The sequence below is a fragment of the Hemitrygon akajei genome, chromosome 22 (genome assembly GCF_048418815.1).
Source record: "Hemitrygon akajei chromosome 22, sHemAka1.3, whole genome shotgun sequence".
In the NCBI taxonomy this organism is placed as follows: Eukaryota; Metazoa; Chordata; class Chondrichthyes; order Myliobatiformes; family Dasyatidae; genus Hemitrygon; species Hemitrygon akajei.
The window spans coordinates 44,033,587-44,052,934 of NC_133145.1; the positions used below are offsets into that span (position 1 = coordinate 44,033,587).

General features: G+C 40.8%; 1 long non-coding RNA gene across 1 annotated transcript; it reads right to left on the reverse strand.

The window, feature by feature from the left end:
* Nucleotides 1–1,639: 1,639 nt before the first annotated feature.
* On the reverse strand, nucleotides 1,640–18,800 carry LOC140714885 (uncharacterized). The gene is made up of 3 exons (XR_012096019.1): nucleotides 18,695–18,800; nucleotides 2,569–2,748; nucleotides 1,640–1,728 (listed from the first exon to the last, which is right to left on the reverse strand). It is a non-coding gene; the product is annotated as an uncharacterized lncRNA (long non-coding RNA).
* Nucleotides 18,801–19,348: the final 548 nt, after the last annotated feature.

Here is a 19,348-nt window from a genome sequence, read left to right on the forward strand (position 1 = left end):
AGTTTAAGGGGTGAGGCTGATCACTCAGTCCTCTGCCTGGGATGATTGTGGTGTTGCTGGTTCCTGATACATCGACTGCAGGCAAAAATATCTGGGGGGTCTGTCATTGTGCTCTCTCATTTGCATGAAGTCAAATGCAGAATTGAAAAAACAATGTCCAAAAGCTGGATAATATATACAACAGTTCTCATCACGCAGCATCCACACAAACGAGATTTCGCAAGTTTGACAGGGCTGGAGACTGTCTTCCCCTAGACTAACACTGCCGGCTGAACCTGAGGGTTATATTTAGATAGGCACATGGAAGTGAGGAAAAGGAAGGATATGGATACTGTGTAGGCAGAAGAGATTAGTTTTGTTTGATTACTAATTCAATTGGTTTGCATAACACTGTGGGCCAAAGGGCCTTCTCCTGTGTGTAGTGTACTGTTCTATGTATATATAGTAACTTTTCTGCCACAATTTTTAATCTTTGCTAAATTTAGTGAATCTTTTCCTTTCGCTCTAGTTGTGTGTTACTTTTCCTTGCTAAATTACACAAGTACAGTATTACTTTACTTTTCCTTATCAAACATGGTCGGCTTTTGCCCATCTCTCAAGCTTTCCCTTTCTTCAGTCTGTAAGCTGTTTCCTTAAATGTAATGCGGCCTGTAACTTCTCTTGTTAGCCAGTGGCTGGACCACATTTCCTGTTGGGATTTTGTGCCTTAAAGGAATATTGTTTTATGGCAAAGTTTGTATTGATTCATTAAAAGTTAAGTGTTGCTAATCAATTGTTGTAGCCCGTGCCTTTTAGATCTACTCCTTAGCTGTTTTTCTCCAGCCTGAAATGTTAAATGTACTCTTTTTCATAGATGCTGCCTTGCTGAGTTCCTCCAGCATTTTGTGTGCGTTGCTTGGGTTTCCAGCATCTGCAGATTTTCTCGTTTGTTGTAGATCGTAATACAGCTTCCAATCAGCAATAGTCAAATCAGACCTCAGGCATTCCGATTTTCTTTATTTAGATTTAAAACAATAGGTTCAGGAGCACAATACATTACACTACCACTTTTGTTTAAGGCATCTGCCATCAATGTTTTCTGTACCTAGCAATTTCATTTCTTCCACCCAAGTTTTCCTTCATAAATTCTCAAAATAAATGATACCATGATAAGCAGATATTTTAACATATTAGTTTGGAATCCTGGAGAAATTATTCCTCCATTTTGATAAGCATAAATCAAGATTAATGCCTGGAACTTGTTTCCCTATTTCCTAGCAAAGATAATCTAAATTGTTAATATTGTGTAAAGCACGGGACAGTGAACTGACATTAAAATGAAAGACAGAACCACGCTTGAGAGACCAAGTACTGCTTATTTGAAATTAACATTTGATTGACAGCATTACACTGTGTACAGGTGGTGTTGTAATATCTAACTCACAAGGTCTCTCAGCGCCAGTGGATTATTGACTGTAGGCATTGAAGCAGATTGGGCTGGAGGTAGTGGTGCTGGGGAGGGCAGATGGGAGAAGGCAGAGTTCATGAAAATTATGGTGAACAGATGGAAAAATGTATGATGACAAATGTTTAATTTGTAGGAAGCATTAACACCTTATGAGAGAGGGAAGAATTCAGAAAGAACAATTAAGGAAAACTGTTTTACTGTTCCCATGGCTGCTAATCTCTGAAGTGAAGCAGGTCACCAGGTCCCTCATCGTAGTTCCCATCATCACCTGTTAAATCTTGCTTAAAGACAAAAATATGCAGACTGTTGTTTAATAAGCAACCAAAGAAACACAGTCATAGAGTCATTAAGTACAGCACTGAAACAGGCCCTTTGGCCCATTTAATCCATGCCAAGACCATTTAAACTGCCTACTCCCATTGGCTTGTACCAGGACTATAGCCCTCCATACCCCTACCATCCGCGTGCCTATCCAAACTTCTCTTAAGTGTTGAAATCAAGCTCGCATACACCACGTGTGCTGGCAGCTCATTCCACACTCTCACAGCCCACTGACTGGAGAAGTTTTCCACCATGTTTCCCTTACACTTTTCACCTTTCAACCTTAACCCATGACCTTTGGTTGTAAATCCACCCAACTTCAGTAGAAAAAGCCTGTTTGTATTTACACTATCTGTATGTCTCATAATTTTGTATACCTCTATCAAATCTCTTCTCCATCTTCTATGTTCTATGGAATATGGTCCTAACCTATTCAATCTTTCCTTATAACTCAGGTCCTCCAGACCTGGCAACATCCATGTATTGAATGTGGCCAACTCTCAACAATAGCTGGTAAAATAACTTCAAAGTTCAATTAATTACAATAAAAATAATGAAGTAAATCAAATGCACTAAAATTGCTGGAAATTAAAAAAAAGCAAATTAAATAGTTAAAAAGTTAGTAAAAAGTTATCCTTTTCTTTGTGATGTCCACATTCATAGAGAGATATAACATGGAAACAGGCCCATTCACCCTAGTAAGTCCGTACCAATAATTAACCACCCATTTACACTAATCATTCATTAGTCCAATAGTTCCCAGGTCAGGGCATCCATTTCAAATGGCTGGGGTTTCTCACCTTTTGCAACACCTGGATGGACACAGGATTGGAAAGTGGATTCCCTTGCACAGCGTGCAACTCGACTTGATGTGAAGATCAGTGACAGCTGTGCTGGGTAGTGTGAAGGATGTTAAGCTGTACTTTTGGAACATGGTTGGCGTCTGGATTGAGGATGAATTACTTCCACTCCAGCAGTTTCTGCGAAAAATGAAGAATGTGCAAGACAGATATATTCCAAATAAGAAGAAATTTTCAATGGAAGAAGGACACTACCGTGGCTGACACGTGAAGTCAGAGCCAAAGTAAAAGCAAAAGAGAGGGCATACAAGGAAGTCAAAGCTAGCAGGAAGATAAAGGATTGGGAAGCTTTTAAAAACTTGCAGAAGGAAACTAAGAAGGTCATTAGGAAGGAAAAGATGAATTATGAAAGGATGCTGGTGATTAATATAAAAGAAGATACTAAAAGCTTTTTTTAAAGTATATAAAGGGTAAAAGAGAGTTGAGGGTAGATATAGGAACAATAGAAACTGACACTGGAGGTATTGTAATGAGACATGCAGAGAAGGCAGAGGAACTGAATGCGTTTTTTGCATCAGTCCATAGTGGAAGACATCGGCAGTACACTGGACATACAAGAGTGTTAGGGAAGTGAAGAAAGTGCAGTGAAAATTACAACTGAGAAGGTGCTCAGAAAGCTTAATGGTCTGAGGGTTGATAAATCTTCTGGACCTGATGGAATACACCTTCGGGTTCTGAAGGAAGTAGCTGGATAGATTACAGGGGCACTAACAATGATCTTTGAAGAATCGATAGATTCTGGCATAGTACCGGATGACTGGAAAATTGCAAATGTTAGTCTACTAATTAAGAAGGTTGGGAGGCAGCAGAAAGGAAACTATAGACCTGTTAGCCTGATATCAGTGGCTGGGAAGTTGTTGGAATTGATTAGGAATGGGATTATGGAGTATCTGGAGGCACATGACAAGATAGGCCAAAGCCAGCATGGTTTCCTGAAAGGAAAATCCTGCCTGTCTAACTCACTGCAATATTGTGAGGAAATTACAAGCAGGGTAGACAAAGGAGATGCAGTAGATGTGGTGTACTTGGATTTTCAGAAGGCCTTTGACAAGGTGCCACATATGAGGCTGCTTAGCAAGATAAGAGCCCATGGAATTACAGGGAAGTTACTAGCATGGGTGGAGCATTGGCTGATCAGCAGAAAACAGAGAGTGGGAATAAAGGGATCCTATTCTGGCCGGCTGCCAGTTACCAGTGGAGTTCCACAGGGGTCGGTGTTGGGACTGCTGCTTTTAACGATGTATATCAATGATTTGGACTATGGGATTAATGGATTTGTGGCTAAATTTGCCAATGATACAAAGATAGCTGGAAGAGTGGGTAGTGTTGAGGAAACAGAGAGCCTTCAGAGAGATTTAGATAGTTTAGGGGAATGGGCAAAGAAGTAGAAATGAAATACAATGTTGGAAAGTTTATGGCCATGCACTTCGGTGGAAGAAATAAATGGGCAGACTATTATTTAAATGGGGAGAGAATTCAAAATGCAGAGATGCAAAGGGACTTGAGAATCCATGTGCAGGATAGCCTAAAGGTTAACCTCCAGGTTGAAGGTGAATGCAATGTTGGCATTCATTTCTAGAGGTATAGAATATAAGAGCAGGGATGTGATGGTGAGGCTCTATAAGGCACTCGTGAAACCACACGGAGTATTGTGTGCAGTTTTGGGCTCCTTATTTTAGAAAGGATATACGGACATTGGAGGAGGTTCAGAGAAGATTCATGAGATTGATTCCAGGAATGAAAGGGTTACCGTATGAGGAACATCTGGCCGCTCTTGGGCTGTATTCCTGGAGTTCAGGAGAATGAAGGGGAGTCTCATAGAAACATTCCGAATGTTAAAAGGCCTGAACAGATTAGATATGGGAAAGCTATTTCCCATGGCAGGGGAGTCTAGGACAAGAGGGCACAACTTCAGGACTGAAGGACATCCATTTGGAACAGAGATGCAGAGAAATTACTTTAGTCAGAGGGTGGTAAATCTGTGGAATTTGTTGCCACAAGTGGCTGTGGAGGCCAAGTCACTGGGTGCATTTAAGGCAGAGGTAGATAGGTTCTTAATTAGCCTGGGTATCAAAGGGTACGGGAGAAGGCAGGGGAGTGGGGATGATTGGAAGAATTGGATCAGCCCATGATTGAATGGCGGAGCAGACTCAATAGGCCGAATGGCCTAATTCTGCTCCTATACTTTATGGTCTTATGGTACTGAGATCACTGTTGAGTCTAAAGTAGGAACTAAAGGCTCTGTCCACTTTTGGGGTGGATAGTTTATGAGGTAGTGCACTCATGGTAGTGTATGCTCCTGAAGAACAGATATTCTCATTTCCATTCTGAACAAATCTTGTTCTACTTTGGGTAGTGTTGAGTCAGGGACCCTCCCACGTGGCCTAAAGACTCTACGCCTCTTCACGGAGATTTTGAGAACATCTTGGAATTTCCATCTATCCATCTACCTCCTGTACACAATAAAATTATATACGTATATAAAGGCCAATAAGAATATGTATGTACAGAATATGCATACATATAAGTCAGGGTCATCAGGGTAATCTTAAACTAAATAATTGTTGTAGCTTTACAAATGACCGTGGATAAATAACAAAACAGAGTTTGTTGCATGGACTGCAGCATTAATGTCCGAAGTGAGGTATGACCCTATCTTTTACAAAGCAGAATAAGGCCAGATTTTTGTCTTTTTTAACTTGTGTATTGGTAGCTCGGGGTGTAGACTGAACTGCTCCACACTCATTTGCGGAACAGAAAAAGAGGACGGAGAAAGTTCTGATTTAGGAATAGTTGAATTTTGTCCAAGCAGGATAACATTCAAAGCAGATTGAAATATTTCATGAACAAGCAAATCAATCAATCTCAGTCACAGAGACACCAGGCATCAATAAAACTGTCAGCCTTTTGTACGTTACGTTGGCAATAGAAGACAGCAAGTCAAACACTCTTGCTTCACAAAAGCCACAAACCTGATACTGTACCAGCTGCCAAAACTCTACGTCGTTGGGAAAACTTAGATGTTTTAACCTTGTTTAAAGCTACTTTAGTGGCAATTGCATGGACATTTAAAAGAGTGTTTTATTCTCATTTCTCCAGTCAACAATATAATGTGGAATTTCACGCCAGTAGAAATTCTTCACATCGAGATCAAAACATGGACTGCATTCCCAAATAAATTTGTCAGACAAAGCAGAACTATCATTTAGAAACTAATTGTATTCAGCTACAAGGCAATTCTAGCCTCTTCACTGATAGCCCAGACAAAATAGACCAGATGACCGTTCTCCTCTGCAATTATCTTGTCACCACACAAGAAGAGAGGTCTCACCCTTTAACTGTATCATTATGTCTCTGACTGAAGAAAGGGAAAGCTAGCTTGACTCTGATATCTAATTTAACATTTGTGGTACACTTTACTCCGTATGACCTCAGCTGTTTTAGCCTCTTCCCTCTATTCATTCCTAATGATTTAAATCAAACAATTTATTCTGAAAATTCAACTTACTTTTTTAATATACCGTAATTGATATTTAATCAGGTGCAGAGGAACATTATAGTCTGGCATTTGTTTTCCTAAGAATGTGGATTTCTAATTCTGGGTGCATGAGATTAATTTTATGAACACCAACAAATTCATTCGTTGATTTCGATTTTTCTTGGTAGATTAAATCATCCACATTTTACATCCCCCTTAATATGTGTTCTGATTTTTTTTTTTAGAAACAGAAGATCCATTACCATAAACAGAGCACGGAGACATCAAGTAAGCAGAAAAGAGAGCAATGTTTATTGCAGTGCTGTATGATTAAAGACATTCAGACTGAGGATTGAAAAGTGTTAGCAAGCAGTTCTGGATGATTTTGCATTACTCTGCGAATACAGCTGGGTGTTCTCCAATGCAAAACAGAAGTGATTTCCACATTAGATGCATACCAGATTATATCATTCTACTTGTAGCATGCATTTTGGAACATCTGAGGGAAGCAAGACTTTTTTTTTCTCAGGACTGACTATCTGGCACCCCTAGGATAATAATTTGGACCCAACTGAAGCAAGTACTGTACTAGACACAAGAGGTTCTACAGATGCTGGAAATCTTGAGCAACACACACAAAATGCTGGAGGATCTTGACAGGTCAGGAAGCATCTGTGGAGGGAAATAAGCAGTTGAAGTTTTGGGCCCAGATCCCTCATCAGGCTGAAAAGAAAGGGGCAGAAGCCAGTGTGGGGATGGTGGGGTGGGCGAGGGGTCCAGTGGGGATCACAAACTGGCAACTGGTAGGTGAAACCGGCTGAAGCAGAAGGTGGATCTGCAGGGGAAGGGGGATAATGCAAGAAGCTAGGAGTTGATAAGTGGACTTGTTAAAGGGCTGAAGAAGGAATCAAATAGAAGAGGTCAGTGGACCGCGGAATAAAGGGAAAGTGGAAGGGAGCGAAATGGTGTTGATGCAGGTCATGATGGCAGAGGAGGCAAAGAGATGTGAGAGGGTAACCAGTTCTCAGTCGGTGGAAGTTCAGATCCAGCAATCTCCCCATTATGCCAAAGGAGACCTGGCATCAATGACTCATCAAACATCCCTCCTTCTCCCCTCAGCCATTCACCTGGTTTGTAACCTAGCCCTAGAACCTGATCTCAAATGCAGATCCACTCCAACCCTAGTAACTTGCCCAAATCTAGAACTGATCCAAGCTTCAACTGGGCTTATGACTATGAATCTTCTCATTCCCTTCCCCACACTCCAGCTCAGTCTCAACTTCTCCTTCAACTTCAACCCAGTCCTGGCTGGCACATTTTTGTTAGTGTCCACTCTTACAGAGTACTATAGCATAGAAACAGTCCCTTCAGCCCATCTAGTCCATGCCAACCTGGTCTTCACCTTAGTCCCATCTACATGCACTGACCATAACCCTCCATTCCTCTCTCATCCAATTGTCTATCAAACCTTCTCTTAAATGTTGCAACTGTCGTTGCATCCAGCGGCAAGCTTCCATTGCCAGTTTGTTCCACACTTACACCACCCTCTGAGTGAAGAAGTTCTCCTTAGATTCTTAAATATTAGAACCTCGAGTTCTAGTTTCACCCAAACTGAAGGGGAAATGTCAGCAAGCATTCATCCTACCTATACCCTTCATAATTTTTCATATCACTATGTGATCTCCCCTCATTCTCCTGTGCTTCAGGGCATAAAATACTAACCTATCCAACCTTTCCCTATAACTCATCTTCAAGTCCGGCAACATCCTTCTAAATTTTCTCTACACTCATTCAAGTTTACTGACAACTTTCCTGTAGATAGGAGACTAGAACTGCACACAGTACTCCAAATTTGGCCTCACCGTAGTCTTATGCAACTTCAACATAACATTCCAATGCTTCTACTCCATACCTTGATTTATGAAGGCCAATGTGCCAAAAGCTCTCTTTATACCCTGTCTATCTGTGATGTCACTTTCAAGGAATTATCAATATGTGTTTCCACATCCCTTTGTTCTACAGCACACCTCAATGCCCCACCATGCACTGTGTAAGTCATGCTGATCTGTCTTTCGAAAGTACAACACCTCACTCTCATCTGCATCAAACCTATCTACCGTTCTTCAAACTATTTTCTCAGCTGCCCCAGACTACTTTGCAAGCTTTAGTTGCCTTTCTCGACGCCCTCAATCTTGGGGTCATCTCTAAATTTGCTGATTAAATTTACCACATTATCACCCAAATCCATAATATCGATGATAAACAGCGATGGACCCAGCATCCATTTCTGTTGCATACCACAACTTACAGGCCTCCAGTCAGGGAGACCACTCACCACAACCGTACTTTAGGGCAGGGGTTGCCAACCTGGGGTGCGAGATGGAATTTCAGGGGGTGCGACAAAGAGTGGCTTGTGTCCTTGAGTGACGAGTCACCAGTCATCACTCAGCCAGCTGCCAGTGTGCCTTGAGAAGTGGTAGTAACGTTTGTCCCAAGCACACTCCAGTCTCCCGCTGCCCAAGCATTGAGGATTCTCATTAGTGTTACCTGGAAAGTTACACCTCAGAGTTGAGGAGTCTCTTCATTGTTAGCTAGAAGGTTACATCTCAGAGTTAAAAATCATCTCATAATGTCAAAATCTTTATATATCCCGAATCAACCATCAAGTAACGACTTTGCGTTAAAACCAAACCCACAAACAGTAGGTAAATTATTCAATTATAAAATTTTTAAAAGCCGCATTTTGATAAAAAGCAGCTGAAGTCATTCATTCATATTTGTCTCAATGCATTAAAGAAGGTTTTGAATTTCAAAGGTTTTTTTTCTCTTAAAAGGTTTTTTCTTGAATCGTTGATAATTTTGAATTATGTTAGTTGAGGAGGTATCATGGTTAGCACTGAGGATTTTGAATCGTGTGATGGGAGTTCATATCTCCAGTAATCATCAGAAATAGGTGTGTAAATTCAATAGAGAGTAGCCTAATAATTCACGTTGCATCCCCGTAGCATTTCCACCTGACGATTTATCTTGACTTAACCGCAGATAATTTTGTAATATAATATTACTTTGCTATAGGCGTGTCTGGTTGAGTAAAGCGGTCATCCCTGACTTAGTCAGATAGTTTTTCTCACATTAGCTCATATTTTTCCCTTCATTAACCCTTCATCATGTCAAAAAGAAGGAAATGGAATGATGACTATGTGTGCTTTGGTTTCACTTGAACAACAGGAAATAATGGCTCGCAAAAAACCCAGTGCATTCTTTGTAGCGTTGTGTTTTCCAACTCAAATCTGAAGCCATCCAAGCTTCAAGAGCACTTCAAGAACAAGTATGGCAGAGCTGATGTTGAAGGACATGATGTTGGGTCATTGAAAATCCAAAGATCTCGTTTTGATTCACAAGTAACTCTTCCAAAATTAGGTTTTGTTTCTGTTGAAAGACCACTACTTCTTGCTTCATACCAAGTGGCATATAAAGTGGCAAAATCCAAGAAGCCCCATACAATTGCAGAAGATCTCATCAAGTCATGTGCACTGGAAATGGCAACAATTATCCCGGGCAAAGAAGCAAGAAAAAAATTTGAACAGGTGCCCCTATCAAATAATGTCATTCACAACCGAATCAGTGATTAGAGTGAAGATATTTTGGACCAAGTCATCTCAGATGTCAGAGCTAGTCCTCTTAAAATCTCTATTCAGTTGGATGAGTCAACTGATGTCTCCAGTTGTAGTCAATTCATCACATTAGTGAGGTATGTCAATAATGGTGCTGTGAAGGAAGATTTCCTGTTTTGTAAAGATCTGAAAACAAACACAACTGCAAAGGATGTGATGCAGCTGGTGAAAGATGTCTTTGCCAGACATGATTTAGATATCAAAGTCATTGGTTCTGTGTGCACTGATGGGGCACCTGCAATGCTTGGAAATAAATCTGGCTTTTCTGCATTGATGAAAAAGGAGATTCCTGACTTGCAAGTTACCCATTGTTTTCTTCATCGGCATGCTTTGGCATCAAAAACATTGCCTCCAAATTTGAAGAAAGTCGTTGATAATTGTGTGAAGATCATCAACTGGATCAGGGGACGTGCTTTGGACCATTGCATCTTCAAATCATTTTGTGAGGATCTGAGAAGTGAGCATTCAGGTTTGCTTTTCCACACTTTGTCCATTGGTTGTCACAAGGGCAAGCTTTAACCCGCTTCTTTGAACTGCGGGAAGAAATCAAAGTTTTTCTGGAGGAGCGTGAATGCGATCTGGTTGGGGCAATGGAATCACAGGAATTCGCCCAAATGCTGGCTTCCTTAGCTGACATTTTCACTCGTATGAATGACCTGAGTGTTTCTTTTCAAGGAAAAGGGATAAACATATTGAAGGCTTGTGAAAAGTTGAATGCCTTCAAAGAAAAGTTACCCCTTTGGCATCGAAGGATGGAAAGAGGCAGTCTCTCAAATTTTCCTTCACTAGAAGACATGGTTGATGATGCTGGATCCATAACTCCTACTGTGCGTGAAGAAATTGTGGCTCATTTGGAAGTGCTGTCAGAATCGTTTGATGGATATTTTGCTGCTGGAGACCTGAAGATTTCAGAAGAATGGATCATGAATCCATAATCCTACAATTTGGAGAAAATGTCAGATGATGAAGAGCTGAAGGAAGATCTTATTGATTTGTGGACAAATCGAGCTCTTGAAGTGCAATTTGAAAGCAAGACTTTGGAGGAGTTTTGGTGTGCAGCACTGGATATGTTCCCAAGACTTGGTGGAAAAGCACTTCATGTCCTCACTCCATTTGCAACAACATACTTGTGTGAATCCGGATTCAGTTCTCTTTTGTCAATCAAGACAAAATCTAGGAATCACCTGAATCCACAGGCAGACCTGTGGATCGCAGTCAGCAAGAAAGTTCCATGTTTTGACAAAATCATGAATGAGAAGCAGGAGCAAAGAAGTCGTTGAATTTTATGTTCACAGTTGGGATTGATTTTACTGTTTACAATTTTTTCTGAATAAATTAGAATTTAATTGCTCAGTTTATATTTGCATTTTATGCACTGAATTAAAAGCTTTTTTTTTAAAGTTCAATTTGTTCACCCACAGTATTGTACGTGGTTCAATTTGTGGTTCAAAAATTAGAAATTAGACTTCTTCATCTTCAAATGTGATATTACTTTTGTAGGGGGTGCGAACATTAATCAAACATTTCCTAGGGGTGTGGGGCATAGAAAAGGTTGGGAACCACTGCTTTAGGGCATACTAGATTACATACTTCCTCCCTCACATATACAGTCTTGGCACTTACAGGAAAACTAATTGCTTGAGATTGAACCAAATTTATGCAATGTTACTTAAAGATAAAGCCCTCTTGCAGGTAATTGAAGATTAAAATTATCCAGCAAGACTCCATAGCTGGCTGAAATGGATCAAGCAATGTTTCAATTTGAAAACTTAGGGCAGAATTCTCCTGGTTGAGACAAAGGAGGCTGGTATATAGATCTTGAAGTGAGTGCATTGTACATGAACAACATATTCTCAGAAGGGGAGACAAGGTGGTTCCATAAACCAGAGCTTTGTTCCAGCAATTTAGATAGGTAAGTAGATTGGCTATTTGATCAAGGTTTTCAAGGTATTAAATGAAAATAAAAAAGGTGAATAGAAATAACTTCCTGTGGCTGGGGACCAGGAATGAGATTAGTGAGCATTTTTATCAGATGAACACAGAATGGGACTCTCTCCTACAAATGGTAATAGACACTCAGTCAAACGTCCATTTCAAATGCAAGACTGGAGGAATTTTAAGAAGAAAATTTAATTACATATGTGGGGAAAGGCATACATATTGGGGGTGGGTAACAGCATAGCCGTGGGCTAACTGATGAGCAGAACAAGCTTAAAAGGCTGTATATTTTTTTGCTAGGTTAAAATTTAACAAGCCTCTCTTTGAATCTACGGACCAGGAACCAGTTCTCCAATATATTTGCCTCAGGATTCCCTACAAATGATCAACTCATTCATATACTTCATATGAGAGAGTGCTAAAATAATTTATTTCCCTTAATAATTTCAAATCTCCTCTTCTCCTTTATTCCTTAATCACATTTTTAAATGGCATTTACCTTATCACATCCATTCCATTCGTCATTAAGCAGCTCACTCTATTCCTTATTTCCTCTGAAATTCATCCAAGCATAAATTCAAACTATTATCCTTCCCTGTATTTTGCTATCATTCCTCAGCACTGCGGCATCCCATCTGTCAGTACATTTACACTTCTCTCCGAGAATCACAAACTATACTTTGCTCCAATTACCTGAAGCATATTAATTTGAGGTCACTACTAAAACCCGCTAACTTTCAGACATTTTATGTTTTATGATTTAGTTTACCACAGCCGGAATCCAGTAAAAGATTTCTAGTGATCACTTGTCTTTGTGTCACTTTGGATACTTTATGCTCCAGCCCTCACATTCATTATATTTGAAGTGTTTTAGGTGATGATTAAATCTAAATGCCTTCAATTGCTAATGATGTTACTACGCTGATTAACGATTTGCTAGGTTTCTGTTCATAATTTCTGCCATTTTCTCCACTAATAGAGAAATGGGCCAGATTGTCCTTGTTCCAGATCCTCTCTTGCACCTTGATGTTATCGCCCTCTATTACCTCACTGTCCTTTCAACAATCTTCCTGGCTTCAGTGGTGAGTCCAGCAGTACCAAAAACACTTAGAAATACCAGTGTCTGTCCTCCCTTTATCTCAGACTTCCACCTTTTGATTATTAGACAATTAGACTCAATGACTCATCATGGTGAAAAATACAATAATGCTTTTGTAACCATTAACAAATCAGAACAGGGACAGATTGTATTAAACATAAGATACCATTATCTCCTAATGGAAGAGTACTCTGATATGACCTCTCCACGTTCACAGTAGTCACCTTTACAGTCCCCTTTGAAAAGTTACGGTCAATTTTACAATGAGAATAAGATTGAAAATAAGGAAAACTCATTCTTCCCTTTGGAATTTATTCAATGCATGGGAACTTCACTAAAAGAGAAATAATCTACAGTATATCACTCTTCCAGGAAGGAACACAGTTGAGAGGTCAAAAGGAAAGTGTGATTAAAAAAAAAACTGCCGCTTACTTGAGGCAGAAAATGAATGCAGTAAACATTCCTCTCTGAGTTAACTTAAGTCTGCTTGGTAAACTTTTAATCTTGCTTGCATTTTCTTTGAACAATCTACTTCACTTTAAAAGTAATTTTATATGCTTTGTTATTTATTCTCATATTTAATGTTCACAAAGCTATACAATATGTTTACCCAGTTCAGAAATCCAACCCAACTCTGCTGCAGCTGTTAAGATGTCTTCTTTGTTCTTGAATCTTGGATTCCCCTGCACTGCAGTTGACAGAACCCATGACTACATCTTATCTGCTTTCCACACCCCCTTTTCTTAGACCCTCTCTTCCTGAGCAGGACAGGGATTAAGTTTCTCTGGTCCTACCATCTAACCAGCCTTCATATTCAGTGGCTCACCCTTTTCAATTTTCCACAGCTCTATCAAGATTCCATCTCTAGATTATTTTTCCATCCCTTTATAGTTCTCAGATTCTCTATTCAATTCCCTCCTTTCTTTCTTAAGACATATGCCCATGCAAACACAGGTGACTGAATTCCTGTCCTTAGGCCTCTTTAATTCCCACCAACCAAGAACCAAACAGTTCTTCCAACTGAAGAGGCAAGTCACTTACACTTGTTCCAATCTACTGTACATTCAGTCTTTATAACGTGGTCTCCTCCTCACTGGAGAAGCCAATGTATTGTAGGACTGTCTTACAGAAAGCCTCAAGCCTGTCCACATACACCACTCAGAGATCACCGAGCAATTCCCAAACCTCCCCATCTGATCAATGTGCCTGTAGCACCTGGCACAGTTACAACAATGCCCAGCATCAACTTGAAGAACATCGCCTCGTCTTCTGGGAACATTGCGGCCCTCCAACCTCACTAACAAAATCTGCAATTTCAGACAATTTCCTTCCCCTGCCTGTATCCGAACTGGCTACTTTTATTGAAAGTCATCTGGCCGTGATATTGGCTCAGGTTCCTCTCACTCTCTCTCTGTTAGGTTGGCCTGCTCCAGAAGTCCAACAGCTCCACAGTTCACACTTTTCCTTTGTTCCTTGCTCATATTCACACCTTCTAAACTGTCTCCATTAATCCATCAGCAAGGTGACCTGTATTTATTCCCATGATGATCATGGACTCACTTTATCAGGGATATTCCCTTTCTCCTCTCCCTGCCTTCACTGCAACTTAAAAAATATACCTTGTTTTGTTTCTTTGCCAGTTCTGACAAATGGTCTTCAACCTGAAACACTAATTCTGTTTCTCTTTCCAGAGATGTTACTGACCTGCTGAGTGTTTCTAGCACTTTCCATACTTGTTTCCGATTTCCAGTAGCTGCTGATATTTATTTGCATTTGATGCCCTACATAGCTCTTTCTGTCATAATTTTCCCCAAAATGCTGATGAGCCTATCGGGAAGGAAGTCAGGAGAAACTTCTCGCTGCCAACAAGACAGGTGACACACTGCTGACTTAAGACCTTGACTTTATTTGATCTCTGCTGGCTGCCAATTCATGCTGGAACTAAATTAATCAGGAACTATGAGCAGCTTTCTTTAAGTATGCGTGATTGTGGATAGTTAAGCAACACAGTTTGAATGAAACAAATCCTGTTGTTCTGGGCACAGTTAATCACAATCCATTGCCAGCCATTCTGTTGTGCTCCTCTAATTAAATGTACAATCAGGATGAAATGAAAGATGATTCTTCAGCGACCAGTGTGCGATGCATCACGAGTGCCAGTGAGTGTTTAAATCATTTTTTTCCCTTTCTGTTGTAGATTATTTGAAGTGGGACAGAAGAAAGGGGTGAATTGGCTCTCCTTTACAACCTGCCCCTTTGAAGGAGCTCCGTGGATGATTCTGCAGAGGAATCAACAACGGAATGATGATCAGACCCAAATGGCTGCCATCTATCAGGGGATGCACACTAGGAATCTTCAGCAGTATGGATGAGCTGGAGTCAGATTTGGAGCAGAGTAGATTTGTCTTCTTTTTGCTACATGGCTAAGCAGTTGTTGGCTGCATCGCGGGCTTGGTTATGGTATGAGCACCTTGTTCAAATCTAATCAGTCATACACTCTCTACGTGGAGAACAAGCAACAGCAATAGCTTACAGGAATGTTGTCCATCAGAGGGGAAGAAAATATGACATCTTGTGCATAGGGAACGTTTGTTTCACATCATCATGTCTCAGCACACTGGTCATACTGTAGTCTCAAAGCAAAGCACTAAAGAATCAATCCCTTAAAGTCGAACATATTGGATTCTGCAGATGCTGAAAGCCTTGAGCAACATGCATAAAATGCTGGAGGAACTCAGCAAATCAGGCAGCATTTAGGAAGGGAATAAACAGTTGATATTTCAGGCTGAGTTGAAGTGTCCTGTGGGGGGTTCCAAACCTGAGGTCCACAGACCCCTTCATTAATGGTAGGGGTCCAAAGCATGTAAAAGGTTGGGAACCCCTGAGAATTTCAGCCCAAAACATTGACTGTTTTTCCCCTCCATTATGAAGCCTGGCTTACTGAGTTCCTCCAGCATTTTTTAATGTGTTGTTCAATCCTTTAAAGTCATAGTGTTAGAAGCTACTGGGATTATTTCGTGAGGCCACCGTCAGCCAGGTTCGACCATGGAAGTTGCGTCCTAGCTGTCTAGATATGCAAGCCTGGGCAAGCTTTGCCCATGTAGCAAGATTCCCCTCTCTACACAGCTGATGAACCCAAAGGCACAGCAGAGGCTGATACAGTTTAGTACCAGCAGCAATTCAGGAGTTGCCAGTCAGCATTGAACTCAACGTAGGGTTGCCTTACTCCAGCTCCGGATTTTCCCCTCCGGGTTTACTCCCGAAATCTTCCCCATGAGTGGGTGTAGCCACAAGGCAGAAGAGGTTCAAGATCAGAGTTTTCCTTCTCCTAGATGAGCTGCCAACCATAGTTGACAAGCCTCATCTGCCCAAAACAACTGGTTTTAAGGCACCAGTACCCACCTTTGCCCCTTCTCCTGTCAGAAGAAACAGTTCTGCCAGGCCTAGTAACTAAGCCACACACGAAGGCCAGGAGCTGGACTTGTTTGTCAGAGGCTATTTGAGGCGCACACTATTGGGAGCATTTAATATTGGGAGCTTGTCCCCACCACTACTCCCAGCTATAACAATCTTAAGGAACCCAGGGATTATTAATGAGTTGCAATGACTTCAGTGTGCATCCAACATGGGCTTAACCAGAAATGACCTCCTTCAATTAAATGTGGATTAAATACAAAGAACATCATTACAATCAAAATCTGACAGGTCAAAGTTGTTGCAGAATAAAAGACTTAAAGATAAGCCAAAGACCACCAAGACTGTTCCCAAGTCAAGAAGGTAAATTTCTTTCTATGTGCCATTAATCTTTTGACACTCTTTGACTTGCAAACTCAGTTCTTGGCTTTACTATTTCTAATTTTTTTAATCTGTTACAAGACACTCATAAATAACTTGCTGTACTGTACTGAAGATGAAACAGGTTAGATTGATGTCTTTGTGGCATGTGATCCAAGTGTTGCATTGGTTGAGCTGGACTAAGGACCACAGCAGTCAATGGAAAGGCTCAGGAGATTATTTTGCCTTCCAATTATTTTGGCTTTTTGACTATTGCAAAAACCAATTTTCAATTTCTTTGAAAATGTCTGACAACATCGCACCTTTTCCATTTTTCTAACACAGCTTATTGTGAAATTTTACACATTTCTTTTTTATTTGGTGTGTTGATTTGCTGGCTGAAATATTGCCAAAGAGTGATTTTTGCTTTACTTATTGTTCTGGTTATAACCTCACTTTTTAAAAATGCTTGGAAGAGAAATATGGGTTAAGGAATTCAATTAATATAAAATTGCGGCAGAAAATTGCTGCTGTGGTAAAATATTACATATTATCATGTTGTAATGCAGAGCTGACATGGGCCAAAATAGCCCAGTTCTACTTCTATTTGAGTTCTTTTTTTTAGGTGTGATAGGTAAAAAGAGATCTTGGTACCTCAGTCAAATTATTCCAGCACAGAATTGCCTTTGCAAGCAAATACTACAGATAAAGAAAAGCTCAAATAAAAATAGAAGATGTCAAAACACTTACCAGATTGGACAGTATCTATTGAGAGACATACAGAATCAATGAAAGGTCATTCGTCTATATTGTTAACGGTGTTTTTCTCTCCCTGGATGCTGGCAGACATGCTGAGTCTCTCCGGCATTTTCTGTTTTGATTTTAGTATTACTTGCAAGCATTTTAGGAATGAGATGGTGCTGAGGGTGTGCCCTTGGGCTGATCCCTGGACCTTTATAGATTGCCAACCATCAGAACAATTTTGAGATGTGAGAGGAAGCTAAAGCACCCGGAATAAGCCCACGTGGCCAAGGAGGGAACATGCAGACACCGCACAAATAGCATTGCAGGTTAGGACTGAACCCAAGTCACTGGAGTAGTGAGCTAGCAGTTCCATCAGCTGCACTATGGTGCAACTGTGAGGCACCGTGAGCCATCGGCAGCAACAGAAATGTACACCACCACAGTGCGGCATATTTCTCACTCTTTCAATACCGTCAAGCCAGAAGACCAACGAAGAGCGCAGAAGGCATGCCTGGGTAAATGTTGGAGATAACGAAGAGTGAGGAGCCAATCTGATGGAGATATTACACACAGCACCACAAAGCATTCTAAACAATAGGAACAGCAAAAACAGCTCGGAGCTAAGGTAACAGCCAGAAAATCAGGTCAAAACTCTGCAGACCTGCCAAATCTAGTCTTGGACTTGGACAATTAAACTGCAAGTAAGAGAATGGCACTCCAAGAACATGCATTCTTCAGTGATGGCCAGACCTAGTGAGTGCTGAAGGCAAGACAAGCATACTGTGTACCCCTAGGTGTGAGTGCCAGTAGTATGGACTGTTTGATCCATCTTGCCTTTCTCTTGAGAACTCCACCATCACAGAATCCAGACTTCTCTGATCTCAATTTTCTCCACAATAAATATCAATAAATGGCTGGGAGCATTACACAAGGCAATAGCTATGGGACTGATTAACTTCCCTGGCGACCTGCATTCCAGAACTAGCTCTGCCTCAAGCCAAGCTCTTCAAGCAGTTATTCAACTGGCATCAATCCAACCGTCTGAAAAATGCCCAAGTATGCCTTGTTAGCAAAAGGCCGGACAAATCCAATCTAGTTAATTAGTTCCCAACCAGTTCACTCCTGGCCATCAGCAAAGTGATGGAAGGTGGTGTTGACAGGGCTAACAAACAGCACATGCTCACCAATAACTTCTCACTGATGCCTGGGTTTGGATTTAGCTGGATGGCTTAGCTCCAGGCTTCAGCACAGCCTGGCACCACAGAGCCAGATTCAAGTAGATGTGGGGTGCTCAATAAAACACTGACAGAAGTTTGGAATAAATATAATTTTTTTTACTGCCACTTGCCTCCCAATTACCTGAATTAAAATATCCTGAGATGGAGCCTCACATCTCTGACTTCACAGGAATGTTTCCCGGTGCAGGAGTTATGAGGTGACCATGTGTCTTTGTGTTCATCCTTGTGCAGCCAAGAAACATCAGAAAGAGTTTTCATAACAATTATCTGCATAATAAAAGAAATTATATGGTTAGCATGTAGAATGGCTGGCCTTATGGTCTTTAATATATACCAACAATGTGTGTGCAGAGCAAGAAAAGATGGAGAATAAATCCTACTAGGAGTTCAACAAGTTTAGGCAGGACTGATAGAACGGCACGCAACTGTGTTTGTAACTGCAGAGAATAAAGGTAGAAAGCTAGAGAAATAGTGCAGCAATCTCTGAAGGACTTTTTCCTGTCCTGTGTTTCACGGAAGTTCAGGAGCAAGCCCCTTCTACTGCAGTTGAGTGCACCAAACTACACTTTGGGGCCACTTCATCAGGCACACCTGCTTGTTAACACAAATCAGCCAATCATGTGACAGCAATTCAATGTATAAAAGCATGCAACCATGTTCAAGAGGTTAATTTGTTGTTCATACCAAACATCAGAATGGCGAAGAAATTTGATCTAAGTAACTTTGACTGTGGAATCAGATGGTGTCCGATGGGATGGTTTGAGTATCTCAGAAA